General features: G+C 38.6%; 1 protein-coding gene across 8 annotated transcripts in view; it reads left to right on the forward strand.

The window, feature by feature from the left end:
• FNDC3B (fibronectin type III domain containing 3B) overlaps positions 1–21,509 on the forward strand; it is a 324,758-nt gene that overhangs the window by 23,855 nt on the left and 279,394 nt on the right. The window contains exon 1 of one of the 8 annotated variants that reach the window (XM_057738349.1): positions 11,007–11,025. The exons of the other annotated variants lie outside the window; for them this stretch is intronic. The gene's annotated coding sequence lies outside the window, so the exon portion shown is untranslated. Of the gene's footprint in view, positions 1–11,006; positions 11,026–21,509 lie in introns of those variants that run through there. 8 annotated transcript variants of the gene reach the window in all.

The following is a 21,509-nucleotide window of genomic DNA, read 5'->3' on the forward strand; positions in this document are numbered from 1 at the left end:
TTCGCAAAGGTACCAGAGTAGGGTTCTTCTTTTCTTGTTGTTACTTTATTACAATTATAAATGAAACTTTAATGCTATTATTTTATAAAAGATTATAAAATAAAGGTACATTTCTTTTCTATGTGTTTTCTATGTTTAAAAAAAAGACAATCACGAACCGTAAAGCTACAATTACATCAAGAGTTTCTTATGTGAAAGAGTCTCTAGTGGATTTTTGGTGCAGTCTTTGCGCCTGTATCAGGGGAGTAAAATGTCATCACCCTTGAAGAAAATGTCTTCAGAGGCCTGTTAAGAGTCTATAGACGTTTGTATCTTCTTAGGACTTACAGAACAGGCTCTTGCAGACCTGGGATGCCAGTAGTTTTCCCTACTACTTACCCTCAAGATTTACTGCATACATTTTAGGAGTTTTCCTCTCCTGTTTGTTTTGAAGAGTCTTCCTCTGAGAATTAATGATAGAATATGTATTGAAAGATCTCACACAGTGGGTGTGGTATTGCCGCTGTTTCAGGTTGTACGTTGTGATATTACCTGAAGGTTCCCGAGAGCAGAGAGTGCTCAGGGCATCTTCTCCCACTGCCTTTGTGCCCATGTGCTCCAGGAACACCAGAAAGCATGCTGCTCAGGCTCCCCGCCTACCTGTGTTCCCATTGCCCGGAGCGCCTCCTCTGCTCCGCCTCTGCTCCTCAGGTGTAGGGCGGCTGCTTACATTTTAGCTCTGCCTTTCTTCATGCTCAGAACCATCTAGTTGTCACCCACCCCTTAGTCCCCGTTGCTCTTTCCAGGTGCTGCTGCTTTGTCGTTAGCACCTGTCTCTTCCTGCACTGGACTCAGAGTCTGGGCTCCTCTGGAGAGATTGTAGATTCGCCTTTTATACTCCAGTGTCAGGGCTGATGCTCAGTGTGCCGACTGAGTAAGGAAGCACACGGAAGAAGAAAATAAGAAACTAGTGATTGACTGGCCTGAGCACAGCTCCCATACTTTCAGTGCTCATCCCTTCTGTTTCCTCAAACATTTTACTTGAATTAGTGTGTGATTCTCTCCTTTCGAATCACTGATCAAGTATTTGGTTGACAACGTTTTTTGAGGAGTACTCATTTACAACAAGAGTAAAAATGTGAGGAAATTTAATAATAGTAATATTGAATGCTTACTATGTGTGCTCTTTTAAGAGCTTTGTCTTTATTCATTTAATCCTCACACCTTCATGAGGTAGGTACTTTATCATCTCCATTTTGTAAATGAAGAAACTGAGGCACTGAGAGAGCAAGCGACTTCCATGAGGTTAAAAGCTAGTGAGTTGTGGAGTCAGGATTTGAACCCAGGCAGTTGCGGTACGTGTGCGGGATAGGTTTCAGGAGAGTTTCTCCCTGAAACTGCATATTCCTTTGTAAGTCTTTTTTGTGTCGCATATTACGTTATTCCTCATCCAGTTATTTAGGTCAGTGTCTTGTGTGTTTGCTGAGAAACATCACTGTTGGCTTCCTTGACTTGGTAACTGCCTGTTAGGATTTGCCATTGCAGGAGGGTAATGCTGTCTTTGCTGTTGGCTGCTCCTTCTATTTGAAGTTTACAGTTTTTAATATCTTAATGACATCGAATTGGAATTTCCTTGGTATTTATTTATTTAATTTTACTAAGCAAAATGTTTTTCAAAATGTGTGCTGGCTTTTATGTGGCTAGAGCAAGCAAATATAGGGTTAACACTATTGGACAAAGGTTGATACCTTCAAAGAATTAGTGAATTGTAATTGTTGTGTGCCTTTGATCTGATTGACCTGCCTCAGTTTCTGATCTTCAGATTCCCATTCATAGTACCTTGGCAGCCTCATGCAGCTGTGTCTGTGTGCTCTCAGGTGGCTCATGTTTCATCTTTACTGGAAGAAGGCTGTGGAATCCGGCTGACAGTTCCATCTAGTCCTCTTCATTTAATTGGCTGTTTTTTCCTTTCCCATTCTAAGTAGGGGAATAGCCTGAAACCATTTTTAGAGGGGCTACTAAAATAGTTTACAAGCTGCTGCCTTTTATTTAAATAGCGCTTTATTTAAAAAGTAGTTTTCTATGTATCATGGAGTCATTCCCACAGTACCCTGTGACATAAACAAAGTGAGGATTGTCTCAGTTTAGAGGTAAGAAAACCTAAGGGTGCCTTGGCAAATAAAGGGAAAAATCAGGCAGCAGTCCTAATTTCTTAATTCCAGATTTCCTTCTCCCTCTTTTCCTATTGCATTTTATTGTCTCAAAATTGGCTAACCTCTAACTGAAAATCTGTAGGTGCACATCTTCATTTATAATGATATGAACATTAAAATATTTTCATCCTGCTCACGTTTTCCCAGGCTCTTATTAGCATATTTTGACATTCATTTTTATAAATGGAGAACAAAGTTAGAAATCACTCAAGTTACCATAATCGTGTAATTTTAGATGTTCTTATACTAAACTGGGATCCATCAACAGAATGTAGCCTCTTGATAGCCTTAAAAAAAAAAGGCACATCTTGGAGTCAAGAATTATATTAAAATAAAACCCGTGGCTATTTTCTGGAGTGTGTTGGCTCATCTACCTTGTGGTTTTCTTTCCATGGAATTGGTGAAGAAAGAGACAAACAAAACCCAAAAACAAGTCACATGAAAGAATTAACCCTCCTCTGGGCATGCAGGTGTTTGGGATAATCATAAGTTGTACTGCCTGCAGTGGCTGATGAGCGGGGTGGGGGTGGGGGGAGCGGGGGGGCGTGGAGCAGAAGTGTAGCACTCTGGCTGTGGCCTGTGAAAGTGGTGCACGTTTGTTATGACTTTTAACCTTTACCTTCTACTTCAAGCCAAAACTTATACTTAGGTGAGTTTGTTTTTTAAAGATGGTAATTATGAAACATTTAAAAAATATTCTACAAAAATATGCTACAAAAGTAGAGTAGTATTGGGTCCCCGTGTTCCTGTCATCCACCCTCAACATCCATCAACTCATGGTCAAAATTGTTTAGTCGTCATATATATACTACCAACTGTAAAATAGTCAGTGGGAAGTTGTTGTATAACAAAGGGAGTCCAACTCGAGGATGGAAGATGCCTTAGAGGACTGGGGCAGGGAGGGTGGCGGTGACTCGAGGTGGGGGAGTCAAGGAAGGGAGGGAATACGGGGATATGTGTATAAAAACAGATGATTGAACCTGATGTACCCCCCCAAAGAAAAAAAAATTGTTTAGTCGTTACCCCATTTTCTACTTCCTGCTGTACTGTTTTGAGGCAAACCCCAGACCTCTTATCATGTAATCTGTAAATATTTGTTTTTTTTTTTTTCCAGGTAAGTTCTTTCAGAAGTATATTTTCTTCTAATTTAAAGTTTTCCAAATGAAATATTGGAATTTTTGCTCTATAAATTGGTGATTGGTATTATATAATTTCTAACTAATCAGCACTTTCCAAGTTGACTTCGGTTTGGGCTCACAAACTTTTTTTTCTGAAACAGGGAAAATGTTATCCATAGTAACAAACAAGTGAGTGTTTTGGTAGTGTTAAAAATTAGCTTATTTTTTTGGACTTCTTTTTTAATTCAAAAAAATTTAGTATCTTTCGGAAATTTTCAAATGTTAGTGCGGGACCATGGTGTTCTTCAGTTTTATGTGTTTTCAATGCCTATATTTCCCAGCTGTTTCAAACAGGCTAAGTTTTAGTGTACCATAAGCTTATGCAATGATTAATTTAGACTACTGATTTGGAATTTTCAAAAAGTTGGATATATGTTTAATAGCAGGTTTCTGTTCAAGGAACATATTTGCAAACTGTAGATGGTTGTCAAAGATTTCTCAAGGTCTTATAGTTTAAGTGAGTGGGTTTATGGGCTCAATTATCTTTAAATATATATATTTATATACCATACTGCTGTGGATTTAACCTTATTTGGAAAAACCTGGTTTAGATATACATATAATCAATTGATTAATTAAGTTTAACATAAGTAATAAAATCAGAATTGTCTTTGTATTAATTTTCTTTCTTTCTTTATTTTTTTTTGGGGGTACACCAAGTCCAATCATCTGTTTCCATACACACATCCCCGCATTCCCTCACTCCCTCGACTCCCCCCCAACCCTCCCTCGAGTCTCCCCGACCCTCCCCGTCCCAGTCCTCTGAGGCATCCTCCATCCTCGAGTTGAGCTCCCTTTGTTATACAACAACTTCCCATTGGCTATCTATTTTACAGTAGAATTAATCGTCTTTCAAGGTGAAGATCCTGCTTTATGCAAGGTGGTCAAACTTAAAAGGCAGATTTTGGCAAATGAATCTTTTAGTGTAGAGACTCACTGTTACAGGCAGTCACACATACTAAAAGGAACAAACTGCTCCTTAACTGGTAAAGGCTGTGAGCATTTTTAAGGCCTTGAAGCATGCTTAGGGCTTCATAACAGCAAATATTTGCTTAGTGCTTGCTGTTCTGAGCACTTGACTAACTCATTTAATCCTTACCACAGTCCTCTGAGGATAGGTGTTGTAATTAACCTTGTTTTATAGATAGGAAACTGAGGCATGGAGAGGCTAAGTAACTGGTCCCAATCCCAGAGCTAGTAAGTGGTTGAGCCTGGGTTAGAATTCAGTAGTTGGGCTCCAGAGTGTTGGCTCTTAACAGCTCTGCTCAAGTGCCTCACTTGGTGTATAAGGGGAAATGTTAGTTCCTATTCAAAAAACTTGTTCCTTGCCTTTCCATCAATGAGAATATGGCATTTTAGAGAAGTGCTGCCCAATAGAATTTTGTGAAATGATGGAAATATTCTATCTACGTTATCCATCCACATAATCACATTGGACACTTGAAATGTGGCTAATGTGACTAAGGGTCAAAATTTTAAATTCTGTTTAATTAAATTTAAATAGTCACATGTAGCCTCAGTATTGGACATTACAGTTGTAGAGTCCAAGAGACCTGGGAGAATTTATAGTTTCCGTTTTCCCGGGGTAATGACAACATCTTGACATTTTATGACTGTCAGTATCTCTACCTCCTTAGGGTTGTCAGTGGTTGTATCATTAAATAGTAACGATTTTAATGAGAGTGAAAATATTTTTACAAATGAGATAATTGAATGTTTAAAACCTTAATGCGTAACAACAAAATACTGTTCGATCACCAACATGGGAGATCATCAGCCTACCACATCTGGAGGCATCTTCTTGTTAATTGCTTTGTAGCTGAGCAAAAATTGCTTTGACATTCCCTTTGCTTTTTTAGCCTTGGAGGGGAGTTCTTGCTTTGTAATGAGTCCAGCTCTTTGGTCAAGCTTAACATCAAGGAGTGATGATAAAATAGTAAAATGGCCTTTGCGGGCTAAAAGCAGCCCTTAAGAAGCAAGCTTTCAGCTCATCTTTCTACTGCAGCTTGCCTCAGTAGAATTGTGTTGACAGAGCTCGCATCTATGAAAATACAGCAAGAAAACCCAGTGGCAATGAAGCCAGGTTTCATTTCAAATGAGACCACATAAACTATGATTTAGTTGATAAATCATGCCTCCTATAATGTGCTTTCATCTAAGCCTTTATGAGGCATTTAAACCTAATTATTTTAATCTTTTCTTTATGTTGATGAAAAGGGCCAGAGTGGTTGTTTCCATCAGCAATGGTGGGGATCTGAAATGCAGGCAAAGTCTCCAGATGGTGGTGGGTTTTGGACCTTAGCCACCCGGCAGACATAATTAAACATGTCTGCAGTCCCCTCGTTTAGCAGTTCTAAAACAGACATTTTCTTTGTTTATGGGGTTGAACTGTTATCATTAGCATTTAAGTGAAGGACTTGAAATACTATAGCCAGGTGCTAAAAGTCAGCCACTGTTACACGTGGCTCTGGAAGTCTGCTTTGAAGGGTTTGTATGGAGGGAAGTTTCCAGGGAACAGTGGAAATTAGCATGGCTAAGAGGTGTTTTCATTAGGTCCTGTTGGCTCAGTTCTTATTTGTAATTCTCAAATGTAGCAAAATTAGGATGTAGAGAATTGGACTGGATATGAAAGTGGATTGGGACTTAACTGGAAAGTATTGAATGACAGGTGAAACATACCTGGTTCCTGGCTTCAGCTTCTAACCGAAGTTGGGCAGATCATTTAGTTATTGTGGACTTTGACGTCTCCACTTGGTAAACGTCTTTTGGGTTGGGAAACCACATATCACTATAGAGTGATTTGACTTCTTAAAAGGAGAATTATGGTTTAATTGTAGAATGAAAGGTAGCTGTGATGAGTGAGTTCCCATGTTTACTCTTAACTGCCTCATTGCCAATAAACTCTCCATTTACACTTTTAATGATGATTTAAGGAGCAGGTGAACATTACTTAAAGGCATTTGTGATGAATTTTTCTCATGCAGGTGACTATACAATACGTTCTGTCGTTACTTTTTTCACTAAAGCTTTAGGACTGAGTCAGCCTTGTGATGGGTCAGTACTTCTACAGCTTAAGTAAGTTTGCTAACTGACTTTGTGTCTTCTTTACTGAGAAACTCTTATTATTTTGGCCAGAAAAGTAAAATTACCTTTGTGCTTTTTTCTCCTGGCCTCTTTCCTTACCACATGACCCGTATGAACTAGAGGCCAGGCCTTCTCTCATGAGTTTAGGGTGATGTTGCACAGCATCTTGGGGCAAGGGTTGTATCACAGGATGGTGACTCTGGATGAAAACTTTCTCTGGTTAGGACCTTGCGAAAGATGTATTGAAATACAGTTGTCTCCAATTTTGACATATATTGACCCAGTTTTTCCAGTCACTTAATTGAAAGTATGACTTTCTCCTGAGAGATGCGTTTATATGGTTGATAATGTACTGGTGTTGAACTATAGCCTCTGACTATGGTGACTGGCACTGAGGTGGCCCTCCTGCTGTGCAAGAAGTAGCAGCGGTTCCAAAAATCCACTGGGCCAGTATTCAGATCTAGTTCTGTTTACAAATCCTGTGGATCCCGTAACTTAGAAACATGTCTGTGTGCTCACATACACAAATCAGTCTGTGCACACACACAGAGCAGCCTGTACCAAGGACCTGGAGTAACAGTTGAGTCTTGAACTCTTCTTAAAAAGGAAAAATTAGCACGAAAGTAAAACTTTACTAATTTAAAGATGTCATATTAGTTTTAAGAGCAACCCTTTAAGCTTTTGCATGTGAATAACTTGTCTTAGAGTTGAAGAGATTTGTTGCTTGTGACTATGGAATCTTGCCTTCTGGCTGTAAAGGATGGTTTCATGGTGGAGGATGTTGCAGATATCTGAGTTTGCTGCTTTATAGCATGAGGTATGCTTTAAGGGCTGGGGGACAAAATAAGGTAATTTAAGTCTGTTTTGAGACACGTTGAAAGGAAGCTATTTTGTAACTATCGGGCATGTGAAACTTGGCAGGACTCAAGTCCGTTAGTGGCCATAGTCACATGATTGATTACTGGTTGGGGACCTACAGTTAGCTTATTGCAGACCTACATCTGGCATAATTGATGCTGTCATCAGTATTAAACTACTCACCCTGTTCTGCCAACTTTCTTCCAATAACAAAACTTTCTTGCTTTGCGTGTGTGAAAGTTTTTGTGACTCTGTGTACATGTATAGATTTAGAGAGTTTTAACCATGATCCAGTCACAACTATTTGAACTTCTTGATTTTAATAAAACATTAGAAAAACTGATGATTCCATTACTTCCCCACTCCCTGTCTTTGGGAAACCTGTGGGTTTCTTCTTACCAAGTTAGCTAAGAGGAAGAGGGAAAGATTGCCCCAAACCATATTATTCTATACCTAGGGCCTAAAAGAAATACAGGGACAGGTAGGCCTCCAAAACTTGGATGGTGACTTAAAAACATGATTTAATATAAATGTTAAATGTTTGTTGCTGGTTTTTTAATGGAAGTTAGTGGGTTTTCTGAGGGGTTTGCTATAAGGAGTCATTTTGTTCTCTTGTGAGAGGAGGGTGGAGGAGAGTGAAAATGTGGGTGGGACTGGACTGGTAGGGAATTGTATGAGTAGGATTCATTAATGCTTCCTTTCTACTTTGCTACTGATACTTAAAGATTAGGAGTTAACTTCTCTTTATGGGGGGAAACATCACAAGGGCATTCCGGTTTCAGAGATTTTTAAGTTTTGTAACATCTCAAGGTGAAATTTCTTCCTTTTAGGTTAAGGGTTATCTAATACTTTCTTCGTCAAAATGGTGTTTTTTCTTGTCTTTGTGCCTTCTAAAACTTCAAAAGAAGAGGCCTTTGTTTTAATTTTTCCTTAATTTCTTTTTATCATGTTTCAAGTCCTGAGCTCTGTAAATAATGACATGTATGTAAATAAAGTCCCCATTATCTCTTTATTCTGAAAATTTATAGAGCTGATCCTCAAAAGATAAGTACAGTACTTGTAGTTTTACGTCAAAGATTTTTAATCTGTGGGCACCAAGGAGGCCATCTAGTTCTCCGTTCCAACCAATGCCAAGACCCTCACTGTGTGACATCTTGACACATGGTCACCAGCCTATGCTAGAGTCAGTGTGATCGACTACAAGGCAGTTGGTCAGGGAGACTGGCTTCCAGGCCTGGTTCTGCCCCTAACTACCAGTTTGGTTTTGGGCATCTTTACCATTATGATTAATGAAGTGAAAGAATTAGACCAAGTGGTCACTAAGGTTTCTTTCAGTTTTTTTTCTTTTTCTATTTTTTTTAAGGATTTTTATTGAGATATAATTGACATACAATAAATTGCATATATTTAAAGTGTACAACTTGATTTTTTTTTCTTATTAGTAATGTATATATGGCAATCCCAATCTCCCAATTCATTGTACCCCAACTCCCCACCCCCTGCTTTCCCGCCTTGGTGTCCGTGTGTTTGTTCTTTACATCTGTGTCTCTATTTCTACCTTGCAAACAGGTTGAGCTGTACTTTTTTTTAGATTCCACATATACGCGTTAATATATGGTATTTGTTTTTTTCTTTCTGACTTACTTCACTCTGTATGACAGTTTCTAGGTCCATCCACATCTCTACAAATGAGCCAATTTCGTTCCTTTTAATGGCTGAGTAATATTCCATTGTAATATGTACCACACCTTCTTTATCCATTCATCTGTTGATGGACATTTAGGTTGCTTCCATGTCCTGGCTATCATAAATAGTGCTGCAGTGAACACTGGAGTGCATGTGTCTTTTTGAATTACTGTTTTCTTGGATATATGCCCAGTAGTGGGATTGCTGGGTCATATGGCAATTTCATTTTTAGTTTTTTAAGGAACCTCCATACTGTTCTCCATTGTGACTGTATCAATTTACATTCCCACCAACAGTGCGAGAGGGCTCCCTTTTCTCCACACCCTCTGCAGCATTTATTGTTTGTCGATTTTTCTGATGACACCCATTCTAACTGGTGTGATGTGATACCTCATTGTAATTTTGATTTGCATTTTTCTAATAATTAGTGATGTTGAGCGGCTTTTCATGTGCCTCTTGGCCATCTGTATGTTGTCTTTGGAGTCTTTCAGTTTTTGATTTCTTTGAATATACACTAACTAAGTTTCTTTAAGAAGTAATCAGTTAATTTTTTTTAACGTCTCTCATTTTTATATTGAGCCCAAATTGTCATGGTGAAAGATGGGCTTTCTATAGCACTGCTTTTCTGCAAATTTTGACTGGTACGTACATTGAGACATACATTTTACCTTGTAGTCCAGTAAATACACATGTACAACAATTTTAAATGTGTACCTGAAGCAAAATAAATCAGTACTTGCCTTTCTTCTTTGTGATCCAAGTCTATGCTCTTCTAGATTGTCTAAAGGAATGCCAGTCAGGGACCCACTACATTGATTGTATGACCCATGGTTCAAAAAATACTACTCCATGGCAGCCTAGAACAAGTTTGTTTCTTCTTTCACGTGACAGCTCCTCAAACTCAACTCTAGCTAGCTTGTTTGCCTTTAGTCCTTCTCTTCTACAGGCTGCAGGTCCCCAGTGTTCAGAGCTTTTCCTTGTATGATTTGACATTTTGATTTACCACCATCCTGATCAACTGCCCCTTAGGTACTTGGACTTTGTGTTGTTCTTAAAGTAGTGGTGACCAGAGGAAGTACAATCTCAAAATAAAATCTAACTAGTCCCAGCCCTTTCTTCTACTTCCTTTCTTACTAGTGTCTATTACGTGTTACATGTTTTTCCTGCAGATATTTATTCCACACATACTTACTGAGCACCGCTGTGTTAGTACTGTTCTTGGTGTTTGGGGATACAGCAGGTAACAAAACCCCAGTCTCTGCTCTCAGCGAGCAGAGGCTGTAGAGACTTGTGCTGGCTGCTAGGAGTGTGAGGATGAATCACAGCCAGGCCCTTGCGGGTAGAGCTCTCCTCTAGCGCCCAGTTACACGTGGTCTTTTGTGGCTCTGTGTTGCATGCTTGTTAGGTATTTCCTCTCTGAACTGTGAGCTCTTCCTGCTTTTCCACTTGAGTGCACATCTAGGCAAAGTCGAAATGTCAGCTTGTAGGGAGACAGTATACATATGCAGCTTTAAAAAATGTTAATTCTCTACAAAAAAATTAAGTGGAAATTACAGAGTTTAAAAAAGTATCAAATTACAAAGGTACTAAATTATTTTTCATGAGTTTCAGAGTGGTTAAGGGAAGGTTGAAAGCTTCTTTAATATTGATGAAAGTCTGTCATTTCCATTCAGGTTACAAGGGCATCAGGAAGGGTCTTTAATTTGAGGGGACAATGAAGTATACTTTTTATTTAAGAAATATAGCTACTTCTAGAATGACTTTGGCATGGATAAATTTGGACCAACGTTAATAGTTTTAGTTTACATTTTAAAAGTTAATTCACTTAACTAAAATGTCTGTTGTATATAAAGTAATATATGGGGAGGTGCTGGTGGGGGGCAGCAGGGGAAAGCTTTGAGTGGATGAAATGAATAAAAATGTGGTTCCTATCTTCAGAGTTTGTACTCGATTTAGAAAGTCTACATACATGAAGTTACATAAACGAGTGATCAAGCCACAGAAGTACAACTTGAATATGATTATAGGTAAGTAGAATTAATCAAGAACGAATAACTGGAGACCTAGAATTTGAGGTACTTGGGAATGGATTGGTAAAAAAAGATCATGTCTGTTCTAAGTGGAATGTAACTTAAGGAATCTGGAGCATTAAAAAAACTGCTTAGGTGAAGTTTCAATTTATTTACCTTTTTAAAAAGGTCAGAATTTCTTCTTTCTGTTTGCAAAATTAACAAATTAGGAATTCTTGTAGAAGATGTGGATATATTTCTAACATGAGAAACTAATGTTTAGAGAGAGCAGGGATGCAAGCCTTCAATATGACATTATTCAGTCAGAATAGGATTGTATTGATTCAGGGGTGAGAAAATACTTATGGGGTGGCGTTTTCACACAGGCCTCTTCCTTTACTTTATTCTGAACTACATAAATACCAATTAAAGCTTTTCCAGTCCAAGTTAACAGATGGTGATGTATGCTGGATTTGTAAACAAAGCCCTAGAACAATACTACACTTAATTGATGAATGCTCTCTCACTTCTCAGAACAAAGGTTTTGGCCTCCAGTGTGCTTGTCTGAGAGAGAATTAATGAATTCTTTTCTGTGATCTCATGTAGAAAGACTCTCACTATAGAAATATTTGATTTTTTTTCCCCCAAGAAGAAAACCTGAATACTTTTTAAGTTGCCTAGTAATTTGAGTTCACAAAGGTGGATTGAAAAAGTATTTGGACAACTTGCATTAAAATCACCTTAAAAAAAAGTCATATTTTTGTCATCAGACTAGAATTATGCCTCAAAACCAAAAATAGTAACCTAAATAAAATAGACAGAAAAGAACATGTCTAATGAGATGATTTCAGGCAAACATGCAAATTAGGTCTATTTTAAACTCTTTTTCTGTGAACTTCTACTTGTCATTCTTTAGCATGAAGTGACACTTCAAACTGATTCTTAAAAATGCACCCTCCTCATTTATTTAAGATATGTGAAAAGTAGCTATTTTGTAATATAGCCATGCAAATGAAATCTTGGGGTTTGGGAGGTTGAGCACAGGTGTCCATGTGTAATGGAATGCAGCTCCCTGTGCGTGAGAAGATGTGGACAGGAGCTATGTGACCAGTATGACAATGTCTGTAGAAAGGATTCATTGTCATTTGTTTGGAAATGGTAAATTTCAGATTGTGAAGAAGTCTACCTCGTCTCTTCATCCTGACTTCTTTAAAATAGGCAGTAGGTTGATTAAGATAAATATTTAAATATACTGAAGCATTTGGATTGTGCAGATGAAAACACTGGCGCCTTTGGTTGAAGGCAATCTGTGCAAAATGCTTTTGACTTTAATGATAGCTTTCTGCCGGCTGCCACCCAGGCATCCTGCTCATTGGTTTGAGGAGCATTCCCTAAAATGAGGGTGGCAGTTCACATAAAAGTTCTGGGGGTTCCTGCCCACGGCAAGCTTTTATAGGGAATTCTGATGGTGAGTGTCACATGATTGCCTTGGGAGTGTGTTTACCTGACTGTCTCTTGACACACGGATACAGGAGATAAAGCACGCACAGACCACCCCGCCCCGCTTTTTTGGTTAAGCTCTGATGTAGGTATTTTTAGCAACCTTTGAGATAACCTATAGAAATTGTGTGTTGTAGACTCTTGGCCAGGATCGGCATTTGTATAAATCAGTATTTCCCCAGAATTAGGCAGACATGACATCAAAAATATGAATTCATAATTTCTTATGTTGAGTACTATAAATGTCATGCTGTGAAACTATACAGAATCTGAAATGAGGCCTCAGCATCCTCTGTCCTGTGCTGATTGGGGTAAAAGACGAAATCCGTATTGAGTTGTAGGAGTCTGCAAGGCCTTCGTACCTGTTAAATCCAGAGCTGGTCTCTACCTTCCCCCAAAGCTGCTGTTCACCTTTGGTGGAGTGTTGTGTGGGCAGCTGCAGCTGCTGTTAGTTTTATCTGAGGAGAGACCAGGAAGAACACTGGCAAGTGAATTGGGCAGATAGTGATGCAAAAGACTTCAGGTAACTGGAAAGAAATTTTGCAGTCTGGACATTTTAACCACCAAAACATAGATATCTTAGAAGTATTTCTGTGTTGCCATTGTCAGGGTCTTACTTTAGCACTCAGTTATACACACACTCACTGAAGTTTGTGGAGATGGTAATTAATGCCTAGACAGCTACAATCTGGGAAATTGTCAATATTCTTTAAGATGATGAAATTCAATTTCTAGGAAGGAAAGATACTACCTAGAGCATTTCTAAAAGTGAGGTGTTAGGTGAGGGAAGGGAGCCAGACTGAGTTCTCATCAATGCTGCCCCTTGTTTTTCGAGTCTTTGCTTGCCATGAGAGAAGTATTGTTCCTGGAAATGAAAAGCGTGGAAGCAGAAAGTCTATTTCTTTAAAAAAAGATAGAGAGTAGATTTTTGCACTGCTGGACTAGCTGTTGATTTGGCAGCCTTGGTAACTGAAATCCTGTCTGTGTGGCTGTGCAAAATCTCAAATGCCTGGTTTTAAACCTGAAATCACAAATCCTAGAACAAAAGAATAATATTAAAATAATAGAGGGTAGAGAAAAAGATTGATAAATAGGTCAGTTATTGGGCTTCCCTGGTGGCTCAGTGTTTAAGAATCTGCCTGCCAATGCAGGGGACATGGGTTTGATCCCTGCTCCGGGGAGATCCCACATGCTGCAGAGCAACTAAGCCTGTGTGCCACAACTACTAAGCCTGTGCTCTAGAGCCTGCGAGCCACAACTACTTAAGCCTTTACGCCTAGAGCCCGTGCTCTGCAACAAGAGAAGCCACCACGAGAAGCCCGTGCACCGCAACAAAGAGTAGCCCCCGCTCACCACAACTAGAGAAAGCCCGTGTGCAGCAACAAAGACCCAACGCAGTCAAATATAAACAAATTTTAAAAATAAATAGGTTGGTTATTATTTTTAAAAAATATGTATTAGGAATCTGTTTAAACCCCTAAAGAAAGAAAACAGAGCTATGGAAAAATTCAAAACAGAAAAATAAGGTTTATCTTATAGAAAGTTCATACTTCACTCTTAGGCCTAGTTGCTAATGACATTCAGTTACCTGGAAGAATTATTTAAAAAGAGGGGCTACCCGTGTTCACTAATTGCTTTGCATCTAGGGCTTTGGAGGATTAGATGTTTCCTGAGTTGACCATAGAAGTTGAAGTTGAGTGTGGCTCAGCCTGTTATCCTGAGAGTTACCACCCTTCAGGTTGAAGACATCTTTTTTTTTTTAATTTTTATTTTTTAAAATAAATTTATTCAATTTTATTTATGTATTTACTGGCTGTGTTGGGTCTTCGTTGGTGCACATGGGCTTTCTCTAGTTGCAGAGAGCAGGGGCTGCTCTTCATTGTGTGCAGGCTCCTCACTGTGGTGGCTTGTTTTGTTACAGAGCATGGGCTCTAGCAGTCGCGGCGCATGGGTTCAGTAGTTGTGGTGCACGGGCTTAGTTGGTCTGCAGCATGTGGGATCTTCGTGGAGCAGGGATTGAACCCATGTCCCCTGCATTGGCAGGCAGATTCTTAACCACTGTGCCACCTAGGAAGTCCCTGAAGACATCTTTTAGAATCTTAGAAGTTTCTGCAATACCCTCAAAGGAATGGAACCTGCCCTTCTGATACTTCACTTTGGCATAAAGCCAGAAGGCCTGGCTCTCGCCTGTAATTTGATGATGGTTCACTGATACGCCCATCACAGATTCAAAGTTGATGTTTACTTAGTCAAAGGCCCCAAAGAAGGTTTATGCTATGAATCTCCTGTTGATTGTGTTTATTAAGGACACCCCTTAATGGTTACACATAAAATATATGCTTCTGTTCGATTCTCTGCTACGTGTTTTGAAGTGCCAACTCATTTTCCTTATAGTAACTTTCTTAGGAATTAGAATCAGTTGAGAACTTCAGTTGCTTGTTTCCCAATGTTTGGAAATAGTTGATTAACGTTTTTCTGAAAATCAATTAATTGACCATCAGGTGTCAACTTAATCTAAGGTTTTAGTTTAGAAATTGATATGTAAAGATTGAAAGTTGTGACTTACTATATTTTTCCAAAAATTCATCTGTCTAATCAGTCAACTTTTTTTTTATCCCTGTACTCCTTTCATGACTGATTCAGAGACATCAGTTGTTACTAGTAGTTTTAGTTAATATTAGAAAATGTGACGTAAGAATCAGATTACCTTTTGTATTCTCCCATTTAGGAACCACATAAATTTGCTTCTGTCTTACTTTACCTCTCCAATCTTCACTATTTTCTGCATTAATCAGAGATGTAACCCCAGTTTCGGTGGTATTTCTTTGTCTTGTTAGCTTTCTTTCTTTGTTCTCTTTGTGTTTTCTTTACATTGAGCAAAACTTATTGACTTGAGTCTGGACTTTTGAGGTAATGGTAATTATACTAATATTGTGGGGTTTTTAATAACTGTATATGGAAAGTGACTATATGGAAAGTGACTTACTAAGTCTTACATTTTATAGGTTAAAATCTAAGGATCTTATTTCATATGTACATTTCAACATAGGTCGTTTACTTGATAAGAAAGCTGCTTTCTGTCTTTTAAAACCTATATACTACATTGAATACATTTTTAAAGACTTTATTTTTACTAGAGCAGTTTTAGATTCACAGCAAAATTGAGAGGAAGATGTAGGGGTTTCTTGTCTACCCCTCGGCCCCCACACATGCACAGCTTCCTCCTTCATCAGCATCCCCCACGAGAGTTGTGTGTTTGTTATAACTGACGAACGTCCATTGACGCATCACGATCACCCAAAATCTGACTGCATTTTTGGATGCAGAAAATAAAATTATGAATAGTACTATGAATTAGATGACCGAGTGGCTGTGCTGGTAAGGTTAGTAATAGGTGAAAGATTTTGTATTCATACCTGTTTGCCATTAGTCATGCCTCTTGTCACTTGTTCCTCAGAGCAATTAGCTTAGCACATTAAGTTTTTGGGCTTAAGAAATGAGCTTCAAAGTGTAAGGTGGTTAATGCTTACCTAATTGTCTAGGAAGAGTGTTTATTTCTTTTTAGGAAAATAATTTCCTCTTGTTTCATATTATCCAGCATTTGGTTGAGTGAAATTAATTGTTAACTTGAAACACATTTATTTTCTATGCATGAGAATATTCGCAGAGTACATTTGACACTTTGATAATACTTAATTGTGGATTAGGCTCATGGTTCCATGTGATATGTTGACATGCAAGTCAGCGGAGCCTATTACATTTACAAAAGTTCAATAACAAGAAACTCATCATTAACTAGGATTGCAGGAAATAAGGAAATAGTGTTTTGGCATTTGCAGTCTTTTATGTATGGGAATTCTTTTCTGTACCAGTCTTGGAAATTAACATGAAAGTCTGACCAACATATATTTTTTCTTTTATAAACATTTTTCCCACCCCAAAATAATTTGAATGAAATCAGCTTTATTCCTGTCTGCCGTAGTCATTTACTTTCTATGGATAAATAGTATTCCTTGTTATTTGCAAGGCTGATGTAACAACACAGCTGTTATATGCTTGGCATTTCTGCTTCTGGTGAAATGCTATTTGTGCAGATTTATCTGATCCAGATGTGTGACCAGCAGGCCACATTTCTAATTATAAGGATAGCCAAATTCCATTATAAGTACATCATGGGATTATAGGGCCAGGAGGCATCTTGAGAGGACATCTAGTTCATTCTCCAGCTTTTCAGCAGGACCACACTTCATAAACCACTCCAGCACTGACCAAAGCAGCAAAGAATGTTCCACCCATGTATAGGCTGAAAGTAGAATCACCAGAATTATAACTGGAAAAAGAGACGAGTCCTTCTGGTCCAGCCCTCTTGCTTTACGGGTAAACAGATTCAGGCCCAGAAAAGTTTGACATAATCTAGACTTTAAGACTCTTTGCCTAGAACTTACTCTGCTTTCTTCTGAGGTGGCCTGTGCTGAGGGAGAGAGGGTGGAAGACTTGATTGGAAATGCCAGTTTCACATCCAGATGTAGCTCTCTAGTTACTTCATTTAGAAGTAAGAGGCAGTGAATTAGTGACAGCTGGATTCCATTGGAGTTTATTAACTCTTTCTGAAACGTAATATGGAGTGAGACACTCTGTTGTAGTATGTGTATGTGTACATCAGTGATAAAGCACAAAGGAAATTAGGCATGCGTTTAGGGACTGAGGATTTGCAAGTGTTGTATATAAGCTTACCAGGAATGACGTATCTGAATAAATATGTGATTCTTCAACTTGCTTTGACATTGTTGAGTCTGGGATTTGATTTTGCCCTGAGCTAATAGTAACCCTGTTACTGTTTCATCAGTGCTGGCAGAAGACAAGGGACTCCAGCACCGCAGCCAGGGGCATACCAAACAGTGTGAGCACCAGCACTGGCATCAGTTCCTCTTTGCCCCCAAGTCCCACGGGGGTGATATGGAGCACTCAGATGGAGGTGTGCACACAGTGGGATTGTGTTTCTGCAGAGGGACACTAAACTTGGGGAGTCCACTGCTTTTGTAGCATGCAGTGAGTGAACTTTCTCTTTGTACAGAGGAGAGACGTTACCCAATCTGTCAAGGTAGTTCACTGTAAACGGGACTCTGAGAAATAGCCTGGGAGGTGACACAGAATGGTAGGAGCCTTGCCTTTTTAGCATACCTGGCAGGGCACGTAGGAGCACAAGAGACCAATGGAGGGTGTCTCACAAAGATAATGTCCTGTAATCCTGTAATTTCTGTCCATTTGTGTGCCTTAAGGAAGAGATGATCAACTAAAATGCATTACTAGCAACTTCACAGAGAGTAAAAGATATTGTGTAGCTGTTAGGAAGCAAATTGGTAATGAGAGAAAATGGGAAGTGCTGGATAATGAGGAGAATGAAAATGGGAGGAAAATATGAAGAACTTTATTTCTTCTGTAAATTGACATCTTATTATGATACTTAAGGACATGGTCAATTCGTATTAAATGTTACCGCAACCAAAACATCAGGGATTATAAATCTTGTTTCTACACTGTTAAATCCATACATCTTTTGTGAAATGAAAGTGGTAGCCATGTGGACCCAGGCCTGGATTCAGCTGTATTTCTTCACTGCATTGTGGCCTGAAGGGTTTAAAAAAAATTGTTAGAAAAGTTGTTTGGTACTCTTTGTTTAAAAAAAATCCCCCCCCCCCCCCAAACAACAGGGTGGTGTAAAAAAGTAAAAGCTTTCTCCTTTTCACCACATTGTAGCCTAGTCAGAGTTCATAGAGGTTGCCATAATTCTTTTGGATTAGTCAACATGAGAAGGGAGAGGAACTATTAATGACTTTAGTGGCTACTTTTTCCTTTTGAAGGATCAGAATCTAATACGTGCTTAGGACATTTAATCATAATCATAATTCTGCATCATAAACCTAACACTAAAATATTATAAGTTCACTCTTCTCAAATGGTAACTAGAGATTGTCTTATAATAATGGATGTTAGGTAGATCAGGTAACAATGTCTTTGTTTTATGGATAAGGAAACCGAGGCATACAAAAGTTAATTTGCCCATTGTTTATATGTGAGCTGTGTTAGGTTTCTTATTACTTAGAAAGGGTTTTGGCCCCAATTAAAACCTTCATAAGACAAGAGACTAAGTCTGTAGTACTCTTTTTTTTTTTTTAATGATATTTATTTATTTTTTATTATTTTTGGGGGGGGTACACCAAGTTCAGTCATCTGTTTTTATACACATATCCCCCTATTCCCTCCCTCCCTTGACTCCCCCCCCCACCCTCCCTCGAGTCCCCCCCCCCCCCCACCCTCCCCGTCCCAGTCCTCTAAGGCATCTTCCATCCTCGAGTTGAACTCCCTTTGTTATACAACAACTTCCCACTGGCTATCTATTTTACATGTTGTGCTCTTAATTCTACTTATCCTGCTCTTTTTTAATTTTTATTTTAACATTAAGTATCACTTTCTTACATACTGCATAACTTGTTATGTTCATTGCTTGTTTCCCCTTACTAGAATGTAAACTTCACCAGAACAAGGGTTTTTTTGGTCTTCTGTTTCTCTTGTGCACTGGTGAATTACCAATGTCTGCAACAGCATCTAATCCCTAGTAGGTACTCAGTAAAGTTGGTGATAACGTGAATCAACATGTGGTATATTATATACCTGGTACTATATAACTTGATGGACTCAGATTTTAGATATTTCCAGCTTTGGGCAAGTGTTTGGACATCTCTGGATAACACTGATTGCCTCATCAAATAGGATGAGATTGAATTTGTAAACTGGGCTGGGGGATGTGGCCTGCAGATTTTGTTTTCGGCTTTGCAGTGTTTTTTAAAATTTGGAAGCAACTTTTGAAAATAAAGGAATTTCACATAAAACAAGATTTCTGGTTTCTCTTGAAAACCTGGCAGTACGGGCCTGCGTTCCTGCACGGTAGTGAAGGTCGTAAGCTGAGTGTCAGCTCCTTGTTTAGAAGGGGCCTCTGCTGTGTTGGCAGCGGTCTCCACTGCTCTCTGTTGACTCCTAAATACCGAGGCTGACTGTCAGTTGTTTTTTGCCATCATGTGCATACTTTAATTTTTAAAATATGAAAAATATTTAAATATGAAATGTTTCTCTGTAGCCGTGTTTCCAGAACAGGAAGCAAGCAAGGTAGACCACTTTATTCATTGACATTCTCTCCTTGGTTCTTGTAGGCATTTGGACATCACAGTCCCTTGATGTGATTTGTTAAAACATCTGCCTCTTTCGGGTCTAGAGTTTTTATGATTTTTGTTATGAGTGCTAACAGTATGCAACAGGAAGGAGAGAGTGGCTTAGACTTAAGTGAGTGAACTTCAGTCCTTTGACTGTGGAAGTGGCAGCATGGAACGTGAGTCTGGGGAAAAAAATGTTTCCTTTGTTGAACTGTTAATGCCTGATTGGTTCAGATGTTGAAAGTGCATGGCCACATTGCTGAGTGCTCAGGTACAACATTAGAAGGGCCGTAAAGATGTGTGTTCTCTATTTGTACTATTTCCTGTCTACCAAGGAGATTGTATTTTCCTCTCTACTTGTAATAGTGGCAAGAAATGCATAAGATTAGAAAACATTTTGTTGTTTGGAAAAAGTGATCTTTCATGAGGGAAAGGTGAATGTTTTAGATTTGTTGTTGCATTAAAGACTTGAAAAATTGAGCTTTGGATCCCTTTTAATAAGAATAAAAAATGGTATACTCTTCCTAGAAGAAATTTGAACAACTAGACAATTTCAGACCATATTTAATGTCTGAAATATGACGTATTTCGACATTATATGGGTGAATAAGATTGTGTAGTCCTTTAGACTCATGAATTGTGTAGGGTTAACCATTGGGTCCAATTTTCTTTGACTTTTTCACCTAAAGATTGGGCTAAGTTCCCATGGGAAGAAACTAGGTGAAGTGCTACTAACTAGCACTTTTCACATAATTTCATTCGGAGAGTTGAAAATAATTAAGTAGCTAGAGCAGTGTTACCAAGAGAACATTATCTTATGAACACCAGCCCTTGGGGGAAAAGTTTGTGTTCAGAAAAGTTTAACCCTGGAGAGATTCTTAGTACATAATGGTTCTTTGAAGTCCAGCATTAAAGAACCTCTAGCTATTCAAACCAGAGTTTTCAGGCTTACTTGATAGTAGAATTCCTTTTTCATATAAGACATATTAGCATGAAGCAGAGTATTTGTTCTATGGCATATACTTTGGAAATTATCACCTGGATGGATTTAGAAAAAAAAAATCAAAGATACCACGTGTAGTTGGTTCCTGTTTCTATATGGGTTTATCTGTTTCCCCTCACTTTTACCTGGGTTTGCAATTACATTTCTTCCAGGCCACTCCCAGGGATGTCGTGGTTAAAACTTAGTGTAGAATCCAGATGGAATGTAGAGGATGATTTTAAGTGGTCTTTCTTTTGTTTAGAAAATAAACATATCTGTATTGATTTCCTGTTTTTTAGGTCATATGCTTCTAGTTAAGACACATAATTTACCATGTCCGTATTGTAAACGACCATTTTAGGTGTGGACATCTTTTCCTTGTGTTGTTGTTCTTTTGGAGACTTACTGTTACTAATGTAGATAACACTTGTTTTTTCTGAGAGCCTCAGTAGTTGCCTGGTTTGGGACTTTGCAGAGAACCTGATGGACTAGGGGAAAGGCAGTGGGATAATTAACATTTTGGAATTTGATAAATAAGAGTGGGTGTATATGTGTGTGGGTGTTGTAAAGAGTGTACAGCTTGGTTAGTTTTCTCCTATAAACTGAGGTAGAAAATATGTTTAGAAATTTGAAGTGATTGGAGAGGCAAGAGACCTTACTCTTCCATTAGTCAATGGTGTGACCTCTAAAAAATAAGGGATGGATTAGATAATCTTCAAAGTACTGCTGATTAAAAAAAAGCCTTAGAAATTTCATTGCAAATTTTAAATGCTGAGGGTTGTGTTTTTGAAATTAGTATAGGTTGTAACATG

This window comes from Hippopotamus amphibius, chromosome 6 (assembly GCF_030028045.1).
Source record: "Hippopotamus amphibius kiboko isolate mHipAmp2 chromosome 6, mHipAmp2.hap2, whole genome shotgun sequence".
Classification (NCBI taxonomy): domain Eukaryota; kingdom Metazoa; phylum Chordata; class Mammalia; order Artiodactyla; family Hippopotamidae; genus Hippopotamus; species Hippopotamus amphibius.